At 37.7% G+C, this 19,532-nt stretch overlaps 2 non-coding genes across 2 annotated transcripts; both read right to left on the reverse strand.

The window, feature by feature from the left end:
• Positions 1-9,518: 9,518 nt before the first annotated feature.
• LOC148549346 (small nucleolar RNA R71) lies at positions 9,519-9,625 on the reverse strand. The gene has a single exon (XR_015898815.1). It is a non-coding gene; the product is annotated as a small nucleolar RNA R71 (small nucleolar RNA).
• A 3,562-nt stretch (positions 9,626-13,187) lies between these two features.
• Positions 13,188-13,294, reverse strand: LOC148549347 (small nucleolar RNA R71). The gene has a single exon (XR_015897318.1). It is a non-coding gene; the product is annotated as a small nucleolar RNA R71 (small nucleolar RNA).
• Positions 13,295-19,532: the final 6,238 nt, after the last annotated feature.

Here is a 19,532-nt window from a genome sequence, read left to right on the forward strand (position 1 = left end):
CCTTGAGATGATCCCTTGACTCTTGTTCCTCTTGGATATCATGAGTAGGATCATATGGCTCTTGGATTGATGGACATGAATATTCTTCCATGGGAGATTATGGTGGGAAGTGGTATTCATCTTGTGGTTACAAATTTGTACACATTGGAGGTGGTTCATCTTGGTACTAGTATGGAGGGGGTGGCTCTTGAAAGTATTGATGTTGGGATGGTAGTGGCTCTATATGTGGTTCATATGGCTCATATGGTTGTTGGTAGGATGGATATGGATTAGGGTCATATGAAGACGGTTGGTGAAAAGTGGCTTGTGAGTATGGTTGAGGGTTATGTTGAGGGTATGGCTCATAGGCATATGGTGGTGGTTCTTGAAAGTTACAAAGGGATTCACCATAGCCATTAGATTGGTGTGCATCATAGAATGGCTCTTGTTCATAGTGCATTGGTGGAGGTTATTGCCATAAAGATTGATCATATGCATATGGCTCCTCCCACCTTTGATTGTTCCATCCTTGATACACATCCTCATTGTAGCTCCCATTACCTACAACATAGTTGTAATCACACTCATAGCCAAAGTGAGAATTCATAGTGAAAAGAGAAAATAAAATTCAAAAGCTAATAGAAAAATGATGAAACCAAGTCCTAAACTAGCAAAGACTAACGAGCAATCCAAAAATAAAGCTATTCACAATATTCACATATATACAATAACCAATAACACAACACCATTGCAATTCCCCAGCAACGGCGCCATTTTGATGATTGGACTTTTGTGTGGTTTAGAATTTCACAAATGAAATCTCGTTGCAAGCATAGTTTCTAAACCAACAATAATACTTTCATACAAAAATTTGTTTGTCACAAGTACAAACCCCTAAATTTATAAACCGAAGTATTGGAACCTCGGATCGTTCTCCCTAGGAATTGCAATAAAGTGTCCTTGTTATTGGTTATGAGGTATGTTTGGGGTTTTTGATAGGAGGCATGAAATGTAAATGGTAAAGAAAATAAGCTAACAACTAGAAAGGTCTTGGCAAGGTTTGGTGGTTAAGGATCTCTATCCTAATCACTAACCACAACATGAGAATTGACAAGGATCAACCCCATTAAGTCATCCTCTAACTAATAAAGGAAAGTCAAATGAACTATGTCAATCCAAGTCCATAAGTTCTAGTTCTCCACCAAATCAATTAGTGAGATCTAGAGTTAATGGCTCCCAATCGTCAATCACTTGGACATTAGTAACTCAAGAGTTCCTAAGTTACCTTCCCAAGCCAAGAGCACTAAAATCTACTCTAAAATCCAACCAAGCATTTCATCAAACACTTGGAAGGCACAAAAGAAAACCATAGTGAATTGCAAGAATTAAGAAAATCTACAACTACAAAAGTAAGAGATTAATAATAGAAAGGAAAAACAATAGAAAACTAAACTCATAACTAAAAGAAGCATTTTAACAAATACATAGAAGGCAATAAAAGTAAACAATATGAATTGCAAGAATTAAAGAGAGATCTAACTAGAATAGCAAGAGATCAACAATAGGAAAGGAAAACAATTATGAAACAACAAAGAACTTACCAATTGCATTGAAGAAAAAATGTAGATCTACAAAAGAAAGTTCATAAACTACAACTAACAATACAAAGGAATTACAAGAGAAGAAGAATTCTACAACTACAAGAGAAGAATTAAGGAAAATTAGAAGAGAGAAGAAGAACTAGATCTAGATCTAAAACCTAATCCTAATTCTAGAGAGAATTGAGAGCTTATCTCTCTAAAACTAACTAAAGCATGATAAAACTAAAATAAAACTAAACTAATGACTAGATGTGTGAAAGTATGTAAAAGTATGTTGATTCCCCTTCAATTGTTGGCTTAAATAGCATCAGAAATGAGTTGGATTGGGCCCACAAGGCTTTAGAATTCGCTGGCCACGTATTGCTTTAAGTGGATCATATGGCAGCAACAACGCGTGCGCGTACAGTGCGTATACGTGTCACCATACGTGTAGCAAGTATGGCAAATCTTATATCGTTTCGAAGCCCCGGATGTTAGTTTTCCAACGCAACTAAAACTGCATCATTTGGACCTCTGTAGCTCAAGTTATGATCGATTAAGTGCGAAGAGGTCGGCTTGACAGCTTTTGCGATTCCTTCATTTCTTCATGAGTTCTCCATTTTTACATGCTTTTCGTTCATTTCCTTGATCCAATCTTTGCCTCCTAAATCTGAAATCACTTAACAAACATATCAAGGCATCTAATGAAATTAAAGGTAAATCAATATTAAACAATTAAGGACCTAAAAAGCATGTTTTCACTCTTAAGCACAATTAAAGGAGAATTTACAAAACCATGCTATTTCATTGGATAAATGGGAGAAAGGTTGACAAAACCCTCTAAATTCAACACAAGATAAATTCTAAATATGGGGTTTATCAGAAGCCTGCCCTGCCCCGCCAAAGCCCGCGGTTTAAGCAGTCCGGATTAGGCCGGCTTTTGCTATTTGGCAGTCCCAATTTTTCAGTCCGACCCATTTTTTGGCGGGTTACGCAGGCTGGCCCGGTGGATTTAGGCCCGTTTGCCACCCCTAGTGGTTAGTGACCTTAAAGTAAATGTTGAGTTATCTTGAACTTGGGTGATGAATGATGGTGTTGATGATTTGTGTTTCATGATTTTGGATAGTTGGGATTTAAAAATGTGAATGTTAAGAATTGACTTTAAGTGTGTTTTGAACAATGATAATTATGATGTTATGATAATAATAATGATGATTTGTATTGGACTTGAATGGTTGGATATGATAATGGTGATGTATTTTGTTGTATATTGTGTTGAATTGAATGTGGATTAGCTAAGTTGGTTGTCATTTGGTATGAGAAAGTTGATGGAGTTGATGATGTATATATATGTATATGTGAGTTGTTGGTATGGATTATATTGTTGTTGGGAATGAATTATTATGTGGAAGTGATCATATTTGTAAAGTTAGTGCAATTGGTGAATTGAGCAATGTTGGGACTTGGTTTGATGTGGTTGGGTAAGTTTTAAAAAGGATAGAATTGAAGTGTTGTGAAAATTGAGGTTTAGAAATCTTTTGAAATTTTTGTGAAAAGTTAATTTTTGACCAATCTTTGGCGAACCATAAATCGGATTCTGGATCCCCAATCTTTTTCAAACTTGTCTCTTATCAAAATTGGGTCCATGAAGTTTACACCGTTTGAAGAACGAATGAAAAATATTTTAAAACAAAAAAGTTATGTGCATCAGAAGTTCGGTGTGCAAAACAGAAATTCTACAGCATTCAGCATTTTTGCCACTCTGCATATCTTGCGTACGCGAGCAGGGTGCTTGCGTACGCAAGCCAAAAAAACATGCCCACGTGTACGCGTGACCCCTGAAATAAGGAAAGTGAATTTTGTGTTTTAAAATGTAATTTTAAATCTCTAAACCTCTATTTTCACTCTTTTAGCCCCTAAATCTTATTTTACTACTTGTTGATGCGTGAGCATCTTTCCTATCTTTTCTTAATTTGCATTCAAAGTGTTGAGTTTAATCAAGAATTAATTATCTTTTAGCCACTATGGATGATACTTTGAGTCGTGTGCAATTCTGTTTATTTCAGGTAGCATTTGGATGGATTTGATGGAGTTTTTGTGGAAGAAGAGAAGAAAGCGAATGATGCTGTCAACCCTGACCCCCCTGCACTCTAACCTGAATAACTCGAGCTATGGAGATTTCTCAAGTTAGGCGCCAAGATGAACATAATCCATGAATCCAAGGCTGCACAAGTGGCGCCTAACTTGGGTTTTACCAAGTTAGGTTCCAGGACAAGGAAAGCTTTATGCATGACACGGCCAAGGTGGTGCCTAACTTGAGGTTTCTCAAGTTAGGCACCAGACACAACAGCAACACTCATTCCTCACTGCCAGCATGAAGTTAGGCGCGACTCTCAACCAAGTTAGGTGCCAACATCAACCACAACAATCCATCCAATTCGGCCACCTCCAAGTTAGGCACCACTCCCTTCCAAGCTAGGCGCCAACAATAAGAAGCAAAGTGGTCCCCCTTTCATCCATCAAGGCTTGCACGAAGATCTCTATTGATTTCTGATTTAACTTTATTTTATTTAAAAATAGGAAAACATATTATTTAATTTTAGAAAATATATTTTTACATTAATTAGAATTAGATATAAAAGGGAAAAGAATCAGCCCTTCGGGCTCTTCTCCTCTCTTCAACCTCATTCCGCAATTTTACAGTTTTACAGAATCCTAATTTTTTCTCTGAACCATGAGCAACTAAACCTCCATTGTTAAGGTTAGGAGCTCTGTCTATTATATGGATTGATACTATTACATTTCTATTTTAATTCATGTACTAATTTCTAATTCAAGAATTGTTTTCGTTCTTTATCTTATGAATCTGGGTGGAACGGAAGTATGACCCTTATTCTAGTTGAGTTCTTGTATAACTTGGAAAAGCTCTTTATTTGAAAAACAACTTGAAAACAATTTCTCCTAAATTTCTAATTATTTGGACTTAACGAGATACGTGACATATAATCCTCTTATATTTGGGTAATTAGGATTTCTGTGGCATATAAACTAGAATTGAACTTCACCCTCTAATTGGAATTAAGTGACCAAGGAATTGGCGGTTGATGAAGGTTAGAAGAGACTAAAATGGTCTAAGGAATTAGGGTTTAGTCACATATAATTTGCCATGAATTGAATCTTGCATGATTAAAATAGTTAGTAAGAAAAGTCAATCCGGAAGATAGATACCTCTGAAGCCTTAACTGTTTTCTCCATATATATTTCACCTCAATTTATTGCTTATTTTCTGATTCTCTAAATTACTGTTTGATGCATTTGAACTCTCAACACTCTTTTTTGTTTGTCTAACTAAGTAAAACACTTAACTATTGTTGCTTAGTCCATCAATCCTCGTGGGATCGACTCTCATTCACTTGAGGTACTACTTGGTACGACCCGGTGCACTTGCCGGTTAGTTTGTGGTTATAAATTCCGCACCAAGTTTTTGGCGCCATTGCCGGGAATTGACTGTGATTAACAACTATTAGTTGTTTGATTGCTTAGATTAGGCATTTTAGTTTCATTTTATTTAATTTTTGCTTTATGATTTTCGAAAATTTAGTATTATTATTTTTCCTTAATTTCTGAAATTAAGTTTTGTGTTACCTAGTTAATTTTAATTTGATTTTCCTATTTAATTTTCTTATAAAATTTCAAAATTCATAGTTTAATATTAGTCATCATTTTCGAAAATTTTTAGCCTTAATTAGTAAGTGTTTTATTTTATTTCTTTACACATGTTACCTCACTGGGACACTCAGACGTAGAGAATCCCACTTTTCTTCTCTTCTATCTGTTTATGAGCAGGAACAAAGACAAGAAACATCTTACAGATTTTGATTCGGAACCTGAAAGGACTTTGAGGTGGCGCTTGCAACAGGCTAGACTGTACAAAGCTAGTGAAAATATGAGTGATACTCTTGAAAGGGAAGCTACAGAGTCCACCATGGATCATAATCATGCTGTGAATGCCATTATGGAAAATCTGAATGAGAATGAGCAACCTAGAAGAGTGCTTGGCTCATACACTGCTCCTAATGCAGATCTTTATGGAAAAAAGTATTGTGGTGCCTCCTATAGCTACAAACAACTTTGAGCTGAAGCCACAGCTGGTCATTCTTGTGCAACAAAATTGTTAGTATCACAGACTTCCTCAGGAAGATCCAAATCAATTTATTTCTGATTTCCTGTAGATTTGTAATACTGTGAAGACGAATGGAGTGAATCCTGAGGTTTACAAACTCATGCTCTTCCCATTTGCTGTAAAGGATAGAGCATAGCTATGGTTAGATTCTCAACCCAAGGAGAGCATAGATACTTGGGATAAGGTAGTCACTGAATTTCTAACTAAATTTTTCCCACCACAAAAGCTGACTAAGCTGAGGGTGGAGGTTCAGACCTTCAGACAGATAGCTGGTGAGCCCCTTTATGAAGCCTGGGAAAGATTCAAGTTACTGACCAGGCAATGCCCTCCGGACATGTTTTCTAAATGGACTCAGCTGGATATCTTTTATGAAGGCTTATGTGAAATGTCCAAAATGTGTTTGGATAATTCTGTAGGTGATTCACTGCACATGAAGAAGACACCAGAGGAGACTACTGAGCTTATTGAGTTGGTTGCTAACAACCAATATTTAAACTCATTTAACAGGAATCCTGTGAACTCTGGAATTCCTCAAAAGAAAGGCATTTTGGAAGTAGAAGCTTTTGATGCTCTTCTTGCTCAGAACAAAATTTTGTCTTAGTAGATGAATTTAATTACTCAACAATTGAGTGGGATGCAGGTTTCAGCTGTCAACACTCAGAATGCACCTCAAGAGGCCCCTTATGACATAATTGGTAGCTCTATGCAAGGTGAGAATTATGATTACGTTCAATCTTCTTCTGAACAGGTCAATTATATGGAGAATGCTCCTAGAAACCCCAATAAGGATCCATACTCTACGACCTATATTCAGGGGTGGAGAAATCACCTAAATTTTGGATGGATAGAGCAACCTCAGAGATCACAGAATTTTAACAATAATTCTCAGGGATGGTTTTCAGTAGAATAATCATAATAACCCACAGTTTCAATCTCATCAATGATACTAGGGCATCTTAAGCTAGTTTTACTAGCCTTTTTCTTTGTTTTTAGTAGATTTTATGCACTTTCTTGAGTTAAAAGTAAGCAAATTGGGTAGAAATTCATGTATGCCTAGATTCATTCAATCATGATTAATTTGATCCAATTTCATGAGAATTTTGCTATAATTATTTGTGTGCTAAGAATGATGAGAATTCTCATGACTTTAGCAAGGCTTTGATCCATATATTGGTTGATGATAGGTGAAAGAAAGCATGGAGGAAGGTTAAAGAAGGAGCCTGAAAAAGATGAAGAGGAAGCAACGTTGGTGTCCAAGTTGGACCACCAACGTTGGCTCAAACGTTGAAAGAGAGACAGAGCAATTCTTTGCATGGTGTGCTGGTGTTCACGTTGGAGGGAGCGTTGGACCTCCAACGTTACCCCCAACGTGGTGATGAAAAGATTTAGACGCGTACGCGTGAAAAAGAAAAATTTTCATATCCACGCGTACGCGTGTGTCACGCGTACGCGTCACAAAGCAAACATTGGAGGTTCAACATTGCCTCAAACGTTCCCTCCAACGTCCGCGATGCCAAGCCCAGAATTTGGAGTTGAGAATTTTGAATCGACGCGTACGCGTCAATGACGCCTACACGCGGATTGGAAAAAGGGCAATGAACGTGTAAGCGTGGTGTACGCGTACGCGTGAATAAGCAAAATTTCAGATTTCACGCTTAAGCATGATGCACGCGTACGCGTGGGTAAGCTGAATGTTGGCCCTCCAACGTTGAGGTAAACGCCAATGACAGTAACATATCGGAATTTTTGGTTTTCTTCTTAATTGGCGTTTGAGTCAACGTTGGCCATCGAACGTTGACTCCAACGTGAAGCATCAGAATTCACAATTCAAACAGATCTCTTCTCAACAACAAGGGAAACCAATTGGAACAACATCAACCCAATTCCATCAAGGCTAAAAGCCCAATTCAGAGATTGAAGATCAATGGAAGAAAGTGTATAAATTGCTTAGAATTTAAGTAGAAAGGACCTTTTTCCCATTTTTGGATTTTTACACTTACTGCACTTTTCATTTTTGATTTCAGAATGTATTTTTCAATTCCAATTTCCATTTTGAGAGCTATGAACAACTAAACCCCTTTCATTGGGTGAGGGAGCTCTGTGTAATTCAATGGATCAATATTAGTTTTCATTCATCTTCTTCTTTCTTTTCTCTTGATTTTGCTAGAAAGCTTTCGGTCTTTATCCAATTAGATAGTTATCTTAGGAAAAAAGCTATTCATAATTGGATCTCCTCGGAACCTTGGAAGAGGAATGAGGAGATCATGCTAGAAATGGTTTCTCACATCGGATTAGATTGGGGTTTGGATGGATATAGTGACATGTAATCATACCAACACTTTGATCTATGAATTTGTGTGGTATAATCAGTTACCAAACTTTATCTCTTCCCATGAGCACTTAAATCAAGGAATTGGGCAATTGTTCATGCTTAGAGAGATTAGTGAGCCAAGGAATTGGGATCCGATCACTTTAGATTGCCAAGGAGATCAATGAATGCATTGATTGCGAAAGAGATGAAAATGAATTTGATCCGGAGAATTATATATCTCCTAAACCCAATGATTCCCCATCTCTGATCTACCCATTCTATTTACATTCTGCTTCTTTAATTTCATGCTAATTCTCATTCCCATTTAGATTTTAGCAATTTAAGCTTCTATCATTTAATTTTACGCAATTTAATTTCTGTCATTTAATTTCTTGCCATTTAAGTTTCCCGCCAAATTTACATTATGCAATTCTCAACCAATTTTGATTTCGCTCAACTAGCACAATTCTCCAATTAACATTGATCAACCAACCAATCCCTGTGGGATTTGACCTTACTCTACACTGAGTTTTTACTTGACAACAATCCGGTACACTTGCTGGTAGGAAATTTGTTGAGAGACGGTTTCCGAGCGAATCAAGTTTATGACGCCGTTGCCGGGGATTAGTTTTGTATTGACAATTACTAAATTGGAGGATAACTAGATTGACCATTTTTTTTCTTTTTTTACTTGAATTTCAATTTTTTCTGTTACACTTAATTTCTGCAAATTTTAGTTTTTTTTCTTTAATTTTACCTTACTTCTTTACTTTCCAGCAAGCTAACCCACTAACCATTTGATAAATTGCTCTAACCAAGCCAACTATACTCTGTTTTAGTAGACTCTGCATTTGCTATTTCTTGTACTTATTCAATATATGACAGGTAGAAGAGAGGCCTCAACCTCATTTGATAGTGAACTGGAAAGAACCTTCCTGAGATTAAAAAGGGAAGCAAGAGGAAAGAGGGTTGTTGGTGCAGAATAAGAGGAGGAAGACTTGGATATAACTATGGAGGATGATATGGGAAACCATCATGAAGAAGAGTTGAATACAATCATGCCAGAAGAGGTGGAGCCAATCCTGCTGGACAAGAGAGGAGAGTTCTAGGCTCATACATCAATCCAAATCCAGGAAATTGTGGTAGTAGCATTCAAAGGCCAACTATCCATGCTAATAATTTCGAATTGAAGCCTCAGCTCATAACTCTTGTCCAGAACAACTGTTCTTTTGGGGGTAGTGCACAAGAGGATCCTAATGAGCATCTCACTAAATTTCAAAGGATATGTGATACAGTTAAATCTGATGGTGTTCATCCTGACACCTATAAATTGCTACTGTTTCCATTTTCTTTGAGAGACAAAGCGTCAAAATGGCTGGAGTCATTTCCCTAGGAAAGCTTGACTACCTGGGAAGATGTAATGAATAGATTCCTAATAAAGTTCTTCCCTCCCCGAAGAGTAAACAGGCTAAGAACTAAAGTGCAGACATTCAGACAGCAAGATGGTGAAACTCTTTATGAAGCCTAGGAGAGATTCAAAGATTTGACAAAGAAATGCCCCCTAATATGTTTAATGAGTGGGTGCAAATTCACATCTTCTACGAAGGGCTAAATTGTAAATCCAGGAAAGCTGTAAACCACTCATCTGGAGGTTCTCTAAACAAGAAGAAGACCATTGAAGAAGCCATTGATGTTATAGAGACAGTGGCTGACAATGAGTATTTTTATGCCTCAGAAAGAAGCAACAACAGGGGAGTCTTGGAATTAAACCATATGGATGCAATCTTGGCCCAAAATAACATGATCACCAAGCAACTGGATGAATTGACCAAGCAAATGGAGAAGAATCAGGCTGCAGCTATACACACTCAACCATCACCTCAAGAAGAGTTAGAGACAGAAGAAGGAGTTAACTGGGAGGAAGCTAATTATCTTGGAAATTCATCTAGGCAAGCTAATGATCCATATTCTAAAGCCTATAACTCTGGTTGGAGGAACCACCCAAACTTTGGGTGGAAAAACCAACAAAACCAAGGCCAAGATCACAGACCCCATAATCCAAACCAGTATAACAACTCCACCCACCAAAACTCCAACTAAGAACCATACCAGACCACACAAAACACTTATTCACAACCACCATACCAAAGCCACAACAACCACTCTCAACATCCCAAGTCCAATCAAATACCACCACATGATGAGGACAGAATGGCCAGGATGGAAGCTATGCTTGCAAACCTTTGCAAGGAGTTTGACGACTTAAAAAAATTCAAGGAGGAAGTAATATCCAATCGGCAAAATCAAGATGCGGCTACTCAGAAGCTTGAAGCACAAGTTGGATATTTGTCCAAACAAGCCCCTAGCTACAGTTCAAGTAGTGCCACCAAGACAACTTCAAGAGAGGAATGCAAAGCTATTACCCTCAGAAGTGGAAGAGAATTGGAAGAGAAGTCAAGGGAGACTAAAGAGGAGAAAGAGGAGGATAGTTCAACTGACAAGGAGGAAGCACAAATACCTACTCCCAGTTCATCAGAAGAAAAAGAAGTTCTAAAGCCATATGTCCCAAGGGCCCCTTACCCTCAACGCCTAATAAAGAATGCAAAGGACAACCAATTTTCCAAATTTTTGGAGATTTTCAAGAAACTTTAGATCAACATTCTATTTGCTGAAGCATTAGAGCAAATGCCACTCTATGTTAAGTTTCTGAAGGAATTGATGACCAAGAAGAGAAGTTGGAGGAATGATGAAACTATGATACTAACTGAGAAATGTAGTGCTATCATCCAACACAAGCTACCTAAAAAATTGAAGGACCCAGGAAGCTTCCAAATTCCCTGCATCATAGGGGAAATAACAGTTGAAAAAGCCTTATGTGATTTGGGAGCTAGTATAAATCTGATGTCCTTAACAATAATGAAGAGAATGAAGATTGAGGAAGTCAAACCAACAAGAATGGCCCTCCAATTGGCAGATCGGTCATTCAAATTCCCTCATGGAATAGTAGAAGACTGATGCGTGAGCATCTTTTCTATCTTTTCCTAGTGAATTTGCATTTAATTTGTTGAGTATAATCAAGAATTAATTATCTTTTAGCCATTATGGATGCTACTTTGAGTCGTGTGCAATTCTGTTTATTTTAGGTAGCATTTGGTTGGATTTGATGGAGCTTCCATAGAAAAAGAGAAGAAGACCATCGGCGTGTATGCGTGACATGCGCCACGTGTAGAAAACACAGAAAACGCTGATTATTTAATTAATTCTGATTTAAACTCTATTTTTTATTTTAAAATAGGAAAAGATATTATTTTAGTTTTAGAAAATAGATTTTTAAATTAATTATGATTAGATATAAAAGAGAAAAAGAAACTTCTCTTCGGGGATTCGAATACTATTCCACTTTTCATTCCACCTCAGCCCAATTTACAGTTCACCAAAATCCTAGTTTTCACTCTTTTCGATGAGCAACTAAACCTCCATTGTTAAGGTTAGGAGCTCTGTCTATTGTATGGATTGATTCAATTGTTTTTCTATTTTAATTCATGTACTGATTTATAATTCAAGAGTTGTTTTCGTTCTTTATTTTATAAATTTGGGTGGAACGGAAGTATGACCCTCTTTCTAATTGAGTTCTTGTATAACTTGGAAAAGCTCTTTACTTGAACAACAACTTGAAAACGATTTCTCCTAAATTCTAATTATCTGGACTTAACGGGATAGGTGATATATAATCCTCTTATATTTGGGTAATTAGGATTTCTGTGGCATATAAACTAGAATTAAGCTTCACCCTCTAATTGGAATTAAGTGACCAAGGAATTGGCGGTTGATGAATTTTAGAGGAGACTAGAAAGGTCTAAGGAATTAGGGTCTAGTCACATATAGTTTGCCATGAATTAAATCTTGCATGATTAAAATAAATTAATATGAAAAATAAATCCGGAAAATAAATAACTCTGAAGCCTTAACTGCTTTCTCCATATTTTATTCTCAACTTATTTATTTGCCTGTCTTCTGATATTCTGAATCTACTGTTTAATGCTTTTGAACTCTCAAACACTATTTTCTGCTTGTCAAACTAAGTAAATTAATCAACCATTGTTGCTTAGTCCTTCAATCCTCGAGGGATCGACCCTCACTCACCTGACGTATTACTTGGTACGACCTGGTGCACTTGCCGGTTAGTTTGTGGTTGTAAATTCCACACCAAGTTTTTGGCGCCGTTGCCGGGGATTGATAGTGATTAACAACTATAAGTTGTTTGATTGCTTAGATTAGGCGTTTTAATTTTAATTTTATTTAAATTTTGCTTTAGTTTTTTGAAAAATAAATAAATAAATAAATAACACTAATATTTTTTCTTCATTTCTGATATTAAGTTTGTGTCCCCTAGTTATTTTTTATTTCAATTTTTCTTGTTTATTTTTCTTGTTAATTTTGAATTTTTCTGTCCTAATTTTGCCTACAAATTTTGAAATTTATTTATTTATTTTATTTAGTATTTTTATTTTAATCGTTTGCACAGGTTACCTCACTGGGAATTCTCTGCACTCTGACGTAGAGAGTTCCATCTTTTCTTATTTTCTGTCTGTTTATGCGCAGAAACAGAGATAAGGAACATCTCTTAGACTTTGATCCTGAACCTGAAAGGGCTTTCAGGCGACGTTTGTAACAAACAAGAATTTACAAGGCTGCAGAATCCACTATGGATCCTAATAATGCTGTTAATGCCAATGTGGCAAATCTGAATGGGAATGAGCAACAAATGAGAGTGCTTGGCTCTTACTCTGCTCCTACAACAAATCTTTATGGAAAAAGCATTGTGGTGCCTCCTATAGCTGCGAACAACTTTGAGTTGAAGCCACAATTGGTCATCCTGGTGCAATAAAACTGCCAGTATCATGGTCTTCCCCAAGAAGACCCAAATCAATTTATTTCTAACTTTCTGCAGATTTGTGATACTGTGAAGACAAATGGAGTGAACCCAGAGGTGTACAAACTCATGCTCTTCCCGTTGTCTCTGAAGGATAAAGCAAAGCTACGGCTAGATTCCCAACCCAAGGAGAGTTTGGATACTTGGGACAAGGTTGTTACTGAGTTTCTTACTAAATTTTTCCCACTAAAGAAGCTGACTAAGCTTAGAGTGGAGGTTCAGACCTTCAGGCAGAAGGATGGTGAAACTCTTTATGAAGCTTGGGAGAGGTACAAGCTATTGACTAGGCAATGCCCTCCGGACATGTTCTCCAAATGGACCCAACTAGATATCTTTTATGAAGGCTTGGGTGAAATGTCCGAAATGTGCTTAGATAATTCCGCAGGTGGTTCACTACACAAGAAGAAGACACCGGAGGAGACTATTGAGCTTATTGAGTTGGTTGCTAGCAACCAATATTTATACTCATCTAACAGTAATTCTATGAACTCAGAGACTTCTCAGAAGAGAGGTGTATTGGAAATGGAAGCTGATAATGCTATTCTTGCTCAGAACAAGCTTATGTCTCAGCAAATAAATTTACTTACTCAGCAGATGAGTGGTATGCAGGTCTCAGCTATCAACACCCAAAATCCACCTCAAGAGGTCTCTTATGACATGACAGGTAATTTTGTACAAAATGAGAATTATGATTATGCTCAATCTTTTTCTGAACAGGTAAATTACATGGGGAGTGGTCCTAGAAAGCCCAATAATGATCCATACTCTAAGACATACAATCTTGGGTGGATGGACCAACCTCAGAGATCTCAGAATTTCAACAATAATTCTCAGACGGTTTCTAACAGAACAATCATAATAACTACCAATTTCAGTCTCATCAACAACAACCACCTCAGTAGATAAGCTCTCAATCCCAACAAGATTCTAATTGGGAGATGATGAGGAGTTTTATATAGGAAACCAGAGCCTCCATTAGAAACTTGGAGGTACAAATGGGTCAACTGAGCAAGCAAATACCTGAGAGATCTACAAATACAATTCAAAACTTGGAGATTCAGATGTGTCAATTAGTCACAAAAGGTAATGAAATTGATAAGAGGACCAGCAATAGCCTTTCTGGTAACACAATTCCAATTCCAAGAGAGGAATGCAAGGCTATCACCTTGATAAGTGGACAAGTGGCAAGTATGGAAGCACAAGTTAATAAGGAGCCAGTTTGAAAAGAAGCTCCAGAGGAGAAGAAGGAAGATGTAGAGCACGTCCCTCCAAAGCGTGCAGACAACCCATTCCCAGACTCTTTTGACACTTATCCTACTTTCCCAAAGGCTCCTGAGTACAAGCCTAAAATGCCATATCCTAAGAGACTTCAAAAGGAGACCAAGGACAAGCAGTTTTCAAAGTTCTTGGAAGTCTTCAGAAAGTTGCAAATCAATATTCCTTTTGCTGAGGTTTTGGAGCAAATGCCTCTCTATGTCAAATTCATGAAGGAATTATTGTCAAAGAAGAAACCTTTGAAGGGAGATGAGACTGTGGTCCTGACTAAGGAATGTAGTGCCATAATTCAGAATAACTTGCCAAGGAAGATGCCAGATCCAGGGAGCTTTCAAATTTCATGCACCATTGGGAGCACAACCTTTGAGAAAGTGTTATGTGATCTAGGAGCAAGCATCAATTTAATGCCTTTGTCTATGATGAAGAAGCTGCAAATCCAAGAGGCACAACCCACAAGGATAGCATTATAGATGGCAGACAAATCTATGAAGCCTACATATGGATTAGTGGAGAATATCTTGGTCAAAGTGGGTAAGTACTTCCTCCCAGCAGATTTTGTGATTCTTGACACAGGGGAGGATGAGAATGCCTCTATAATTCTAGGAAGACCATTCCTAGCCATTGGAAGAGCTCTAATTGATGTAGAAGTGGGTAAATTAGTGCTTAGAGTGTATAATGAGCAACTGGTCTTTCATGTCTTCAAAGATATAAATTCAACAGGAGAAGAAGAGAGGTGCATGCAGACTGAGCTTATTGATCCAAACCTTCAAGAATCCTCTAATGATGCACAGCAGAATCTGCAGCTTAAACCTCCTTTGGTGACAATCAATAAAATTTCTCCTGAAATCAAACCTAAGTTTAGTGTCGGGAATACATCATCCACCAAGGAGGAAGTTCCCAAAAAGAAGAAAGTACCCAGAGGATGGAGAAACAAAAAGATCCCCACTGAAGGTTTTTCCCCAGGAATGAAAGTAGTGTTGACTAGCAATCCAGTATGGATTTATACAGTAAACAAAATCCTCTCTCTAGAGCATATTGAGCAACTTTATGGAGACATAAGAAAGAAGTTCAAAGTAAGGGGTGAAGAGCTAAGCCCCTATGATCCTCCTCTTTAGAGGAGCTGACCGTCAAGCTAGTGACGATAAAGAAGCACTTGTCGGGAGGCAACCTGATAATTTCGTATCCTTAGTTACTTTTCGTAGTAGTAGTTTTCTTACTTATTTGGTTTTTATTGAGTTTTTACTGTTTTTCTGATCATGCAGCTATTTTAGAACAGGAACCGAACAATTCAAAAAAAAAAGGGTGTTCGACGCGCAAGCATCGCTGACGCGTACGCGTCATGCAGGAGTACGCAACACCAACGAAGTGAACAGAGAGTTGAGCAGGAGTGGTGCTGGAACTATGTTTTGCGCACAAACAAGACCACGCGTACACGTACCTCACACGTGTGTGTCGTTTGCGCTATTAGCCAACCACGCGTGCGCATCCCTGACGCGTACGCGTGACCCTGAAAATCGGCGTCAATGAGTGTTTAGGCAGAGAGTTGTGATGGCTTGGAGCTGGAATTGTGCTAGAGGCATAAACTTGATCACACGTACGCGTCCCTGACGCGTGCGCGTCCTTTCCATAATTTGCCATCCACGCGTGCGCGTGCATGACGCGCACACGTCATATGAGAAATTTGGTTACCAAGCCACGCGAACAGAGAGTTGTGCGTTCGCGCGGCTGCCCTCGCGCCATTCGCACAACCAACATCACACATACGCGTACCAGACGCGTACGCATCGCTTGAAATTCGTGCGATCCACGCGTATGTGTGCCTTACGCATACGCGTCGCACTCGACGCCCAATTAAACTACCTCAGCGCCTGATTTCAAATCATCCACCCCCAAATCCTAATTCTCTCTTGTTCTTTTATCCTTTTATTCTTCTTTCATCATACTATTTGTTTTTGTTTTCAGTTTTTCTTTGCTTGAGGACAAGCAAACCTTTAAGTTTTGTGTTGTCGTTTCGCTAATGGTTTTTTCTGTTTAATTTTATGGTACCAAAGGGAGGCGAATCATCTTCACGGAGGAGCACATCCTGAAGAATAAAACGACCACTAGGATAACTGAGGTGGTTGAGTTCCGTTCATTTTATATTCCTTCTCGCTCTTACTATGTTATGTTCCGGTTTTCTGCTATTTTGTCTTGTTTATTGCATGATCCTTTATTAGATAAATTCCTAGGTTCTAGTTTAGTTCTACTATTTTGAATTTTTCTGTTATTTGCCTTAATGTTGAAAGGTGTCTCATGTATTGCCCACTGAACTTGAAATAAAAAAGAAAGAAGAAAAAGGGATGTAATGCATGAGAAACTGAGTTTAATTTTTAGAGTAGTCTCATTTATTCAAATGTGGTGGTATTTTCTGTGACTCTGAATGCATGACATGAACAGTGTATATTTAAATTTGAATAAAAGAATGTCGATGTACAAGGAAAAGGAATTTAGAGAACTATTATGAAGGCTCTACAATAAGTAAAAGTTTAATCCTTGAAGCAAAAGAAACAGCAAAAAAAGATATAAAAGCAAGGTCCAAGGCTCTGAGCATCAATGACTAGGGAGGTCAGACATGATTAAAATCTCAAAGAGTTGTTTTCCTAGTCATATGCTTGTAGTGTTCTTGTGTCAAGTAATCCTTGAGACAAAACATTTAGAGTCGAGATCAATTGCAATTAACAGAGTATGCCAAAGGCTTTGAGCACCACTGTCTGGGAGTAACTGAAAGGAAAATCAGAACTTAAAGAGAGTTCCCCAGTTAAGTGCTTGTGGTGTTTTTGTGTCAAGTGAAGCTTGAGACAAAAAATTTAAAGTCACGGCTAGGCTCAAGGTGCAAAGCACCAAAGAAAAGAGAATCAAAGAAAAATTACTGTGATCAAGGGTTAAATTGAGTTACAAAGGATCAGAGAATTCATAATATTACCCGGATTCTAATTTCGAATGACAGTGACATCCTTCTGATTCAAAGGAGAGTGAGATGCCAAAACTATTCAAGATTGCAGTTGTAAACCCCACTATAAGAAAAGACATGAGCTTAATCGAACTCAAATTGTCATGCAAATTCACATTCTAAGCCTATATTAGTTTGGTTGCTTGAGGACAAGCAACAATTCAAGTTTGGTGTTGTGATGCGTGAGCATCTTTCCTATCTTTTCCTAGTGAATTTGTATTTAATTTGTTGAGTCTAATCAAGAATTAATTATCTTTTAGCCATTATGGATGCTACTTTGAGTCGTGTGCAATTCTGTTTATTTTAGGTAGCATTTGGTTGGATTTGATGGAGCTTCCGCAGAAAAAGAGAAGAAGACCATCGACGCGTACGCATGACATGCGGCACATGCAGAAAACGCTGATTATTTAATTAATTCTAATTTAAATTTTATTTTTTATTTTAAAATAAGAAAAGATATTATTTTAGTTTTAGAAAATATATTTTTAAATTAATTAAGATTATATATAAAAGAGAAAAAGAAACTTCTCTTCGGGGATTCGAATATTATTCCACTTTTCATTCCACCTCAGCCCAATTTACAGTTCACCAAAATCCTAGTTTTCACTCTTTTCCATGAGCAACTAAACCTCCATTGTTAAGGTTAGGAGCTCTGTCTATTGTATGGATTGATTCTATTGTTTTTCTATTTTAATTCATGTACTGATTTATATTTCAAGTGTTGTTTTTGTTCTTTATTTTATGAATTTGGATGGAACGGAAGTATGACCCTCTTTCTAATTGAGTTCTTGTATAACTTGGAAAATCTCTTTACTTGAACAATAGCTTGAACTCGGGCTCGCGTCTAATTATCTAGTTGGTGAGGCAATAGTTTACCAAGGTGATGATCAGTAGCTGGTCCAAAAGGATGATCAGCCACACTGGGACTGAGACACGGCCCAGACTCCTACGGGAGGCAGCAGTGGGGAATTTCTCCTAAATTCTAATTATTTGTACTTAACGGGATACGTGACATATAATCCTCTTATATTTGGATAATTAGGATTTCTGTGACATATAAACTAGAATTAAGCTTCACCCTCTAATTGGAATTAAGTGACCAAGGAATTGGCAGTTGATGAATTTTAGAGGAGACTAGAAAGGTCTAAGGAATTAGAGTCTAGTCACATATAGTTTGCCATGAATTAAATATTGCATGATTAAAATAAATTAATAAAAAAAGTCAATCCGGAAAATAGATAACTCTGAAGCCTTAACTGCTTTCTCCATATTTTATTCCCAACTTATTTATTTGCCTGTCTTCTGATATTTTGAATCTACTGTTTAATGCTTTTGAACTCTCAAACACTATTTTCTTCTTGTCTAACTAAGTAAATTAATCAACCATTATTGCTTAGTCCTTCAATCCTTATGGGATCGACCCTCACTTACCTGAGGTATTACTTGGTACGACCCGGTGCACTTGCCGGTTAGTTTGTGGTTGTAAATTCCGCACCAAAGACTTGCTAGTGAAAGTAGGGGACTTCATCTTCCCTGCTGACTTTGTGGTGTTGGATATGGAGGAAGAAGCTAAGGCTTCAATAATCATGGGGAGGCCATTTTTAGCTACTGTTGGAGCCATCATTGATGTCCAAAAGGGTGAACTTACCCTTAGGCTACATGATGAGAGAATGGTATTCAATGTATTCAAGGCTATGAGCTATCCACATGAGGCACTAGGAGAGTGTTTGAGGCTAGATGCAGTAGAAACTGGTGTGCAAGAAACTTTTGAAGAAGCAATTAAAGGATTGGCAGAGGGTGACTCCATGTTAATAGTTGAGGCTGTTGATGTTAACTCAACCGAAATACCTCTTCTAGTCACACTGGAGGAGAGGAAAAAGGAGAAAGAAGCACCCAAACTGGAGTTGAAAGCACTGCCCCCTACTCTCAAGTATGCATACTTGGGAAATGATGGAAGTTATCCAGTGATCATCAATTCTGCCCTTAGTCAAGAACAGGAAGAGGAATTAATCAAGGTGCTGCAAAAGCACCAAGATGCCATTGGATGGACCCTTGCTGACTTAAAAGGGATAAGCTCATCCATATGCATGCATAAGATCTTGTTGGACGATGATTCTAAACCCTCCATTCAAGCCCAACGAAGATTGAATCCTTTCATGAAACAAGTAGTCCAAAAAGAGGTGATGAAGCTATGGCAGGCAGGAGTCATTTATCCCATTTCTGACAACCCATGGGTGAGTCTGGTCCATGTAGTTCCAAAGAAAGGAGGGATCACAGTTGTA

Source organism: Arachis ipaensis, chromosome B8 (genome assembly GCF_059453495.1).
Source record: "Arachis ipaensis isolate K30076 ecotype BB chromosome B8, ASM5945349v1, whole genome shotgun sequence".
Lineage (NCBI taxonomy): Eukaryota > Viridiplantae > Streptophyta > Magnoliopsida > Fabales > Fabaceae > Arachis > Arachis ipaensis.